The sequence below is a fragment of the Pelophylax lessonae genome (genome assembly GCF_965119305.1).
Source record: "Pelophylax lessonae genome assembly, chromosome: 4".
Classification (NCBI taxonomy): Eukaryota; Metazoa; Chordata; class Amphibia; order Anura; family Ranidae; genus Pelophylax; species Pelophylax lessonae.
The window spans coordinates 117,121,744-117,130,162 of record NC_138771.1 but is presented as its reverse complement, the minus strand read 5'-3'; positions in this window follow the sequence as shown (position 1 = coordinate 117,130,162).

Here is an 8,419-nt window from a genome sequence, read left to right as displayed (position 1 = left end):
TTTCCTCTGTTATTATTATGATTTCCTTCCTCTGTTATTATTATGATTTACTTTCCCTGTTTGTTACTATTTGAAATAATCTTAATAAAAACTATTTAACAAGAAAAACAGTTGCATTTTCAACTCTTGGGTGATTTTTTTTTTTGTTCCAGGGTTGGTGTTTAAAAAAGAACTCTACTTAGTGGCTTTTGAGTTGTAGGGATGGGGCTGACGTTTTAAAGGGCTAGTCCATGCATTGTTTCCAACTGAGAATCAGAGAATCGGGAGACTACACTTTATAAATAGTATGTTTTCATTGTCCCTTGGCTCTCTTTGGCTATACCAGTGGGATGGACCCATGAGATCGATGACTCAGTAATGTGTTTTACCATTTTCTAGGTGTCAGCACTGTAGAAATTGTATTGCCAAACCTACAATCAGTGGGATGAAGGAGGACTGGTGAAGGATGTGTGTAATTTACATGCTCCACTCACCTCCCCCCGAGTCCATATGATAGTTTCAACCTGACACTTTAACCTAAAGTTGTTCCTCAACCAGGGGCCTCCATTAGAAATCATGACACCCCTCCCTTTCTTTTGTCCCTCCTTCAGCCTCCATACCCTTAGATCTCTCACTTTCCTTTGCACCCCATTAGCTCCCATCCTGAGCCTTGTAGGCCCCTTAGTGCCAGTTTTGTGGAGAATATCAGAGATCGTTCCCAAAGAACCTTCCTAACCAATCTTAATAATCTTCTGCTACAGCACCCATTCCTGCAGTGCAAGGTCTGTTCCGTACCTTAGCCCCCACCATATGAGATCATGGGGCCCCATACAGCCTAACTGCCTGTTCCAGACCCTCTATCTCACCCACTTGGACCTGGTATGGTAGGACTGCCTAAACTCCCCTATTGGTGGCCTACCTCAACCTAAATTTTACATCTGCTTGCAGCGGTACCGTGCAGTGGCGTTTAATTTTAGTGACATCCTAATGCAACTTAGCAGCACACCTCAAAACACATCTGCTTTTACGTACATTGTACACCATACATCTTAACACATGGTATTTTAGGCATTAACAGACATTGGCCCAAGTACCAATATTTTTGCATTGACTTCTGTGAGGCTTTGAGTAGAAGAAGCTAGACTTGTTCTGCCATAAGACTGGAACAACTGGAGCTCGTTTATGAGACCTGTTCCTACATCAACCTCACGTCTTTCCTTTCCAACCAAAATCAATGAGTGGAGTTTTCCTAAAATTTTACACCACTACAAATGCTAGCGCATCTGTATGCACTAATGTCCATTAAGGTCAGAACAGAATGTTCGTAGTCCAATGTAAATAAATGAGCAAACCACGTTTGGCATCATGTACAAACATGACTCAAGGAGGAACAGTTCTGCTCATAGCAGATCATCCTTCTCACATTTCTCTCATTGACTGCATGCTGCTACATGACAACTTAGCACATCTTAGACCAATCTGTTATAATATACCAGTGTTTCTGATCTTCTGGATATGTGATTTGTAATGTTGGCAGTCTCTGTTATCCACAATCATCAAAGTTTATTTTTTTTGATCAGCAGAGGGATGGTACTTATGTTAAATGGGAAGTGTCCCTTATGCTGGTGGATGCTGCATTAGTTGAAAGTCCTCTGCCACTCCAATCTTCCAGTACTGCAGGGGTTCAAACCACCACTGAACTGTTAGAGGCACTTGTCAAGAGTGCCAACAATGCCCACTCTTTCTGCCCCCTGCTCCTCCATTCAAACAAGATGTACTATAGCTTGCATCAGTGAAAAGCTCTGTATGAATGGAAGATGGACAGATGAATGCAAGGTCCACCTCCTCTATTCATAGAGCACTTTATACTGATGGAAGCTATAGTTTGGCTTCTATGAATAAAGGAGGGAGGTGGAAAGGGCGAGCATGGTTGTCACTCTTGATGAGTGCCTACGACAGGTCCAGTGGCTTTATTAACCTCTGCAGCACCAGAAGATTACTGCCATTGGGAGGGGTGGGGGCAAAGGATTTTTGACATCAGCTAACACAGCAGCCACCAGCACAATGGACACTTCTCATTGAATTTAAGTACCAATCCTTTTCCAGATTTTTAAAAAAATAATAATTAAGCTTATACTTGAAGTCTCTTGGTGAAAAGGAAAGCAGGAGGTAATATCTTTCTATGCAGACTGTCTGAGGCTGCTGAAATATGGCAGCTCCAGAATATCATCCTACACAGGAAAATATAGGAATATCTGGATTACGCTGTAGTGATAGCAACTCCTTTATGTAACTATGTATTATGCTGAACTGGATGATTTTTGCCAATTTGGGTTTTTATGTGATTGTTAAGTTAGGCCCACTTTAAGAAATGTTTATTATATGAAGCCCGACATTTCAAACTGGAGCCAGAATGTGAAATATTAGGAGCCATAAGAATTTAAGTTTAAAATTGTATTTATACTGTATATGCTAAGTTGTGACAGGCCAGTTTTATTTATTTGCAAATTTCAATATTTACAAGGAAGAAGATAGTTGTCCCTAAATAATCAGTTGCTGATACTTGCTATACAATGGCTATAGGCTAAGCAAGTGCTGCCTTGGTCATAGGCTTAGTTGTATACAGAGCAGGAGGACTGATGTGACTTGGTATAGCTCAGTGATCTGGGAATTGCTGGAAATGAAGAATCTACATCTGACATGTCAAACTCAAAAGAAATGGTTAAGAGCAAAGTTACCTTGTCTCCTGATTGAACCGCCCTCCCCAAGCACAATATGCTCACCTATCCAAGTTCCTTTGTTGCCTCCCCGATGAGTAGGTTATGGTGTCTGAGCTTACCCAGGTGGATGATGTCACTGCTTCCCCCCCTTTAAATAGGGCTACCGAAAAATCAAATACAAAACTGAATCGGGTCCAGGTAGAGCCCCCACTGGGAAAATCTTTCACAGCTTCAATCTAGGAATTCCCACTCACATAAATTTTGGCGAGCCAAACCATAGAGGAGAGCTATTGAGAAAACAACCTTAATCTTTCCTCTAGGAATTCTCCAATACTTGAAGTGGTTGTAAATCTCAGACTGGAAATATGAACATAGCATATCCCTCTATAGTGTGTACTTGTCTCAATCCAGAGCATTAAGTGTCATTTCTTTCTGTTGCTTCGTTCCTCTGCTATCAGCATGATCCACTTCTGATAAGTGTTTCTGACACCAAGAGAAAAATGGTAACAAGGGAGGGAACTCCAGCAGATTGACAGCCTCAGCTCTGTACCTGTGTACTCCGTGAAGGGGAGGGGGGGTGTCCCTTCCCTCCAATCAGCTGTCAGAGCTCTCCTCACTGAGCTCTGCAGAGTTTAACTTCAGCTCCCCATCCCCTTTTTTTTTCAGAACTCTCAGATTTAAAATATATCACTTTGAACGGCTGTAGAGAAGAGAAGACTGCAGAAAAACAGGTACAATTTATGTAGGAGGATTTTTTTCATCTTTGTGCATCACCTGAGACCAGTCCCTTCACTGGGTATATGTAAGGGTTTACAACCACTTCAAATAGCCCATTGCGGCCAATCAGAATTTCACTGATCTAACCCCCCTAACCTGTAATTCGATTGTCATCGTATTGAATGGTTGCTACACGGTATACAGGTCCTGATCAGGATGGTGGCCATTTGGTGGAACTGGTCATTTTAGTAGAGATAATTTACCACCAGACTGGCGAGGCCTAAGGAGCCAATGCAAACATGTGACACTAAAATTTGCTTTAGGTGGATCTGGCTTTCAAAATGCCTGTTTTATACATTTTTTAATCAGTGTTTATGTTTTTTTTTTTTTTTTATAATTTTAAGGCTTTGTGTTTTTAGCCATTGTTGAACTTATGCAAAAACTTTTTTTTTTTCTATCAAGTTTTTATTGATAAAAAAAACAAAAAGGTTTTGGCCTGAGTTTGACTTAAAATATTTTTTCCTTACTAAACTGCTCACAGCCTATCTTTGGATATTATAGGTCACTGCGCAACATTGCTCATCAAATAAATCATTCTAAATAAAGTTTTACATGTTCAAAAGACAGAAAGTACCCAAATGACAGCACTGACTACCCATTTTCCCCACACCTGATATAGGAAGTACATTCATGCATTATATACAGTATAAATTTAAACAAGCAATAATGTATACAGAATCTGCATGCACAAATAATAGTTGCATAGATATTCAGCAGTTTATTATTTTTTTTATTCTTTAATTCAAAATGTGATATTTAAGTTTCTTTATATTTGATGCAAGTCTATTTGCACTGAAATATATGGCAGCTGAAAAGTGGGGATATTTGTGCGGAGAGGAAGGCTGGGAAGGTAGGGGATATTTGTGCGGAGAGGAAGGCTGGGAAGGTGGGGGAGATTTGTGCGGAGAGGAAGGCTGGGAAGGTGGGGGAGATTTGTGCGGAGAGGAAGGCTGGGAATGTGGGGGAGATTTGTGCGGAGAGGAAGGCTGGGAAGGTGGGGGAGATTTGTGCGGAGAGGAAGGCTGGGAAGGTGGGGGAGATTTGTGCGGAGAGGAAGGCAGGGAAGGTGGGGGAGATTTGTGCGGAGAGGAAGGCTGGGAAGGTGGGGGAGATTTGTGCGGAGAGGAACGCTGGGAAGGTGGGGGAGATTTGTGCGGAGAGGAAAGCTGGGAAAGTGGGGAGATTTGTGCGGAGAGGAACGCTGTGAAAGTGGGGAGATTTGTGTGGAGATGAGTAGTAAATCAGCATCACCGAGATAGGAGTCGATGTCCAATAGGAAGAAACGCGTCAGCAAGGAGGCGTAACCGTCACGTACGTTCGCTCGTGGTCCGTGCTGCAGCCGGACGCGAGTTTGCTTAGAAATTTCCTGCATGAAATCCCATCTTATGCTGATTTACTACTCATCTCTTCTAAGTGCAATACTGCTTTTTTCAATAAATTGTCTAGAAGATATCACGCTATTGGCTGCTTTATCTTTTCCATCCTATGATTGGGGATCATCGGCTTTGTGGTCTGAGAATTACCCTGCTATAGGCTGGATACAGAGGAGGAGCTAGTGGACACTATTGGAATTACAAGCGCTTATTACCTGCTGTCCGGCAAGGGACTCATTTGGGTGTTTTTCACTTGGAGATTGGAAGCACTTTGGTGGTTATCAGTTGATTTGTATTTTGCTTCCTTATTTCCGTCTGGTAAGGAGGAATTTCACTTGGTGGTGGGTTCTTCACACTGAAGTTTAAGAAGCACTGTGTTTCGTGAATCATCAGTTGGAATTCATCACATATGGACAGTCATGATTTATTTATTATGGACTTTTGAAACATATTTTTTCCAAAATCATGCACCTATTATCCAACATTTATGTTTGAATGTTACTTTGATTTGTTCAGGTTGGATTCATTTGTTTTAGCGCACCTTCATCATTTTCATTTATATTCACTAGGCCAGGGCTCGACAAAACCTGGGCGCCAGGTCACATTTGCGACTAGAATTAGCGACCTGGCGCCTGGGGTGCCCTGCAGAAGGTGTCCTGTCATTTTTGCACGGACTTCCGCGTCGTCCGAAAATTGAGGCCCCGGCTTTTCGGCCTACTTGAGATGAGAGGCTTCCAATGGGGAACTGGCGCCCTCTTGTGGTGTCCAGGAGTAATGTCTGTTGTAATGATTGTTTCCACTGCCTGTTTGTTCTCAATGCATTACCATCTCCCTGTCCAGTTAGTTACCTTTGACAGGGAGTGTGGTTATTATTATTAATTTAATTTATTTTTTAAATGTAAAAAAAAAATAATATTTTTTTTCTTTTTTTCTAATTATTAAAAAAATAAAAAAATATTTATTTTTTTTTCCCAATTATTATTATTAAAAAAAAAAAAAATATATATATATATATATATATATAATCTTTTTTTTTTTTTTTTTTCCTCATCGCCATGCCACAGCCGAAGGCGCCTTTCACAGAGGCTGTCTGATCAGGTCCATCTGTCAGTTTTTCAGGCAGACCTGATTGGACCCTTCATTCTCCTCTATGGAGCAGTAATCTGCCGCCATCTGATCCTGTCCTCCAAAAGCAGACGGATGGTGGTTCTATTTTCTATCCATCCCGTGGATCGGATCAGATGGCATTGGATGGAAAGAGACAGACAGTCTGTTTCCATCCAATTGCGCTATAGAGAAGAGTGGGGTTCTAGACGTATTTATGTGTAAATTTAGTATCTGTTTTATTAAATAAAGCTTGGTTGTTAGTTAAAAAAAAGATTTCAGGAAAATTTGTCAAGCCCTGCACTAGGCACTGAATATCGGTAGCAGCTTTAACCCCTATCAGCGCACCCTCCCCACACATACTTAGATAAAAGTACAGCAACCTTGTTAATACTAGTAGGGTGGAACGAGGGAAGTAATGATTGTACCTGTGGATATGGGTTGGTAAGTGGGGGAGGTTTCTGCACATTGGGGAGATCTCCTCGCGAATTGTATCTATCTTATTCTTGAAGTGATTGGCGATCTCCTGGGCAGTGAGCGAGTTAGAGGGTGGAGTTGGTGGAGGACAGAGTAGAGAGTTAAAGGTAGAGAAGAGATGACGGGGACTAGAAGAGAATGTTTGGATGAGTGTGGTAAAGTAGGTTTGCTTGGCAGTGAGGAGGCAGGAATAGCATTTTAGGAGGGTAGATTTATATTTGTTGAAGTCTTCCAGGGACTTAGTCTTACGCCATAGGCGCTCAAGAGTACGGCTACGTTTTCTGAGACTTCGGGTGTCGTCTGTTTGCCAGGGTTGTAGGGGTCGGGCCGAATTCTGCGTGTAGTGAGGGGAGCGAGCATGTCTAGGGAGGATGACAGTGAGCTGTTATAGACGGAAGTGGCTAGGTTGGGGCATTACAAGGGTAATATTTTGTCATATAGATGGTCAGTGGCAGAATAGAGCATAGAAGGGTTAAGGTGGCGAAGGTTTCTATGGGTAACTGTTAGGCGGTTGGAGGGAGAGGAGGTGGAAGACAGGGAGAGTGAAAAACTAATAAGGTGGTGATCAGAGAGTGGGAGAGGTTTGTTGGAGAGGTTGCATGGAGTGCATAGATAGGAGAAGACAAGGTCAAGGGTGTTGCCAGTGGAGTGTGTAGGAGACTGTATCCATTGCTTTAGGTCAAGAGATGAGGTTAGGCTGAGAAGTTTAGAAGCAGTAGTAGTATTGGCATTAACTGGGATGTTAAAGTCACCAAGAATGATTGTGGGGATATCAGAACAGAGAATGTAGGGTAGCAAGGCTGAAAAGTCATCAAGGAATGTGGATACTGGTCCAGGGGGCCGGTAGATGACAGCGATTTTTAAACAAACAGGAGAAAATAAACGAATGTCAGAGTGTTTTGTTGTGATTAGCTGTGATTGACCCTGTCTGTACCATGTGATCACTGTGACCAATCACAGCTAGCAATACAGTTGTACACAATGGATGGCATGAAAGGAAGCCATCCATTGTCTACAACTGTCGTGTGATCTGCTGTGATTGGTCATAGCGATCACATGGCAGGGGGCCGGTGTGCTGTTCTGTGTTTGGCTGTTGGCTGTATCCGGTGGACAGGTAGCACCCCCAGGGCCGCCTCTCAGGAGGACGTCATATAACATCTAGTCATTTTGGCCAATAGGTGGAGCTGATGATATAGGCATTAATCTCTTACCTAAAATATGGTGACATTTTCATTCCTCTTAAACGAATGTTTTATAACCAGACCCCTAAATTACAGATATTTAACCACTTCCTGTCTGGTCAATTGCAAAATGATGGGCGGGGCGGGAAGTGGTTAAATACCGGTAATTCAAGGGGTCTGATTATGAAACATTCGTTGCACAAATGTCAGAATCATTTGTTCAGGCGGAATGAAAACGTCACCATATTTTAGCTAAGAGATTATTATCTGTATCGTCAGCTCCAGCTAGTGGCCAAAATGCGGTATAGTTTTCTGAAAACCCTCTCCTTCCAGGTACGACGAGATGGGCGTCCTGTTCACCGTGCTGGTCAGTGACGTCACGCTGGAGAGCGGGCTGCTTCACCTCCGCAGCAGAGACACCACCATCAAAGAGACCGTCCACATCTCCAAGCTGAGCGCCTTCCTGGTGCAGCACATCACTGCTGCCGCTAAACTCTGACCCAATAAAACACTTCTTTTTTTCTTTGTGGTTGATTGGTGAATTATTGGACTGATTGAAGTGGGGGTGGTTGGGGCCCCCCAATATCCACCCCCTCTGCATATACAGAATGTGCAACTAAGGGGGCCCCCTGATAGCTATTCACTCTGCCAATACACAACTTCTGACGTAGGGGGTCCCCCATTTTCCATCCCATCTGCTAATACAGAATGTCCAACTAAGGGGGCCCCCCCTGATAGCCTATCACTCTAATACAGATCGAACAACAAAGGGACTTCCAGCGCTAACTGTGATATCTCTCACTCTCAG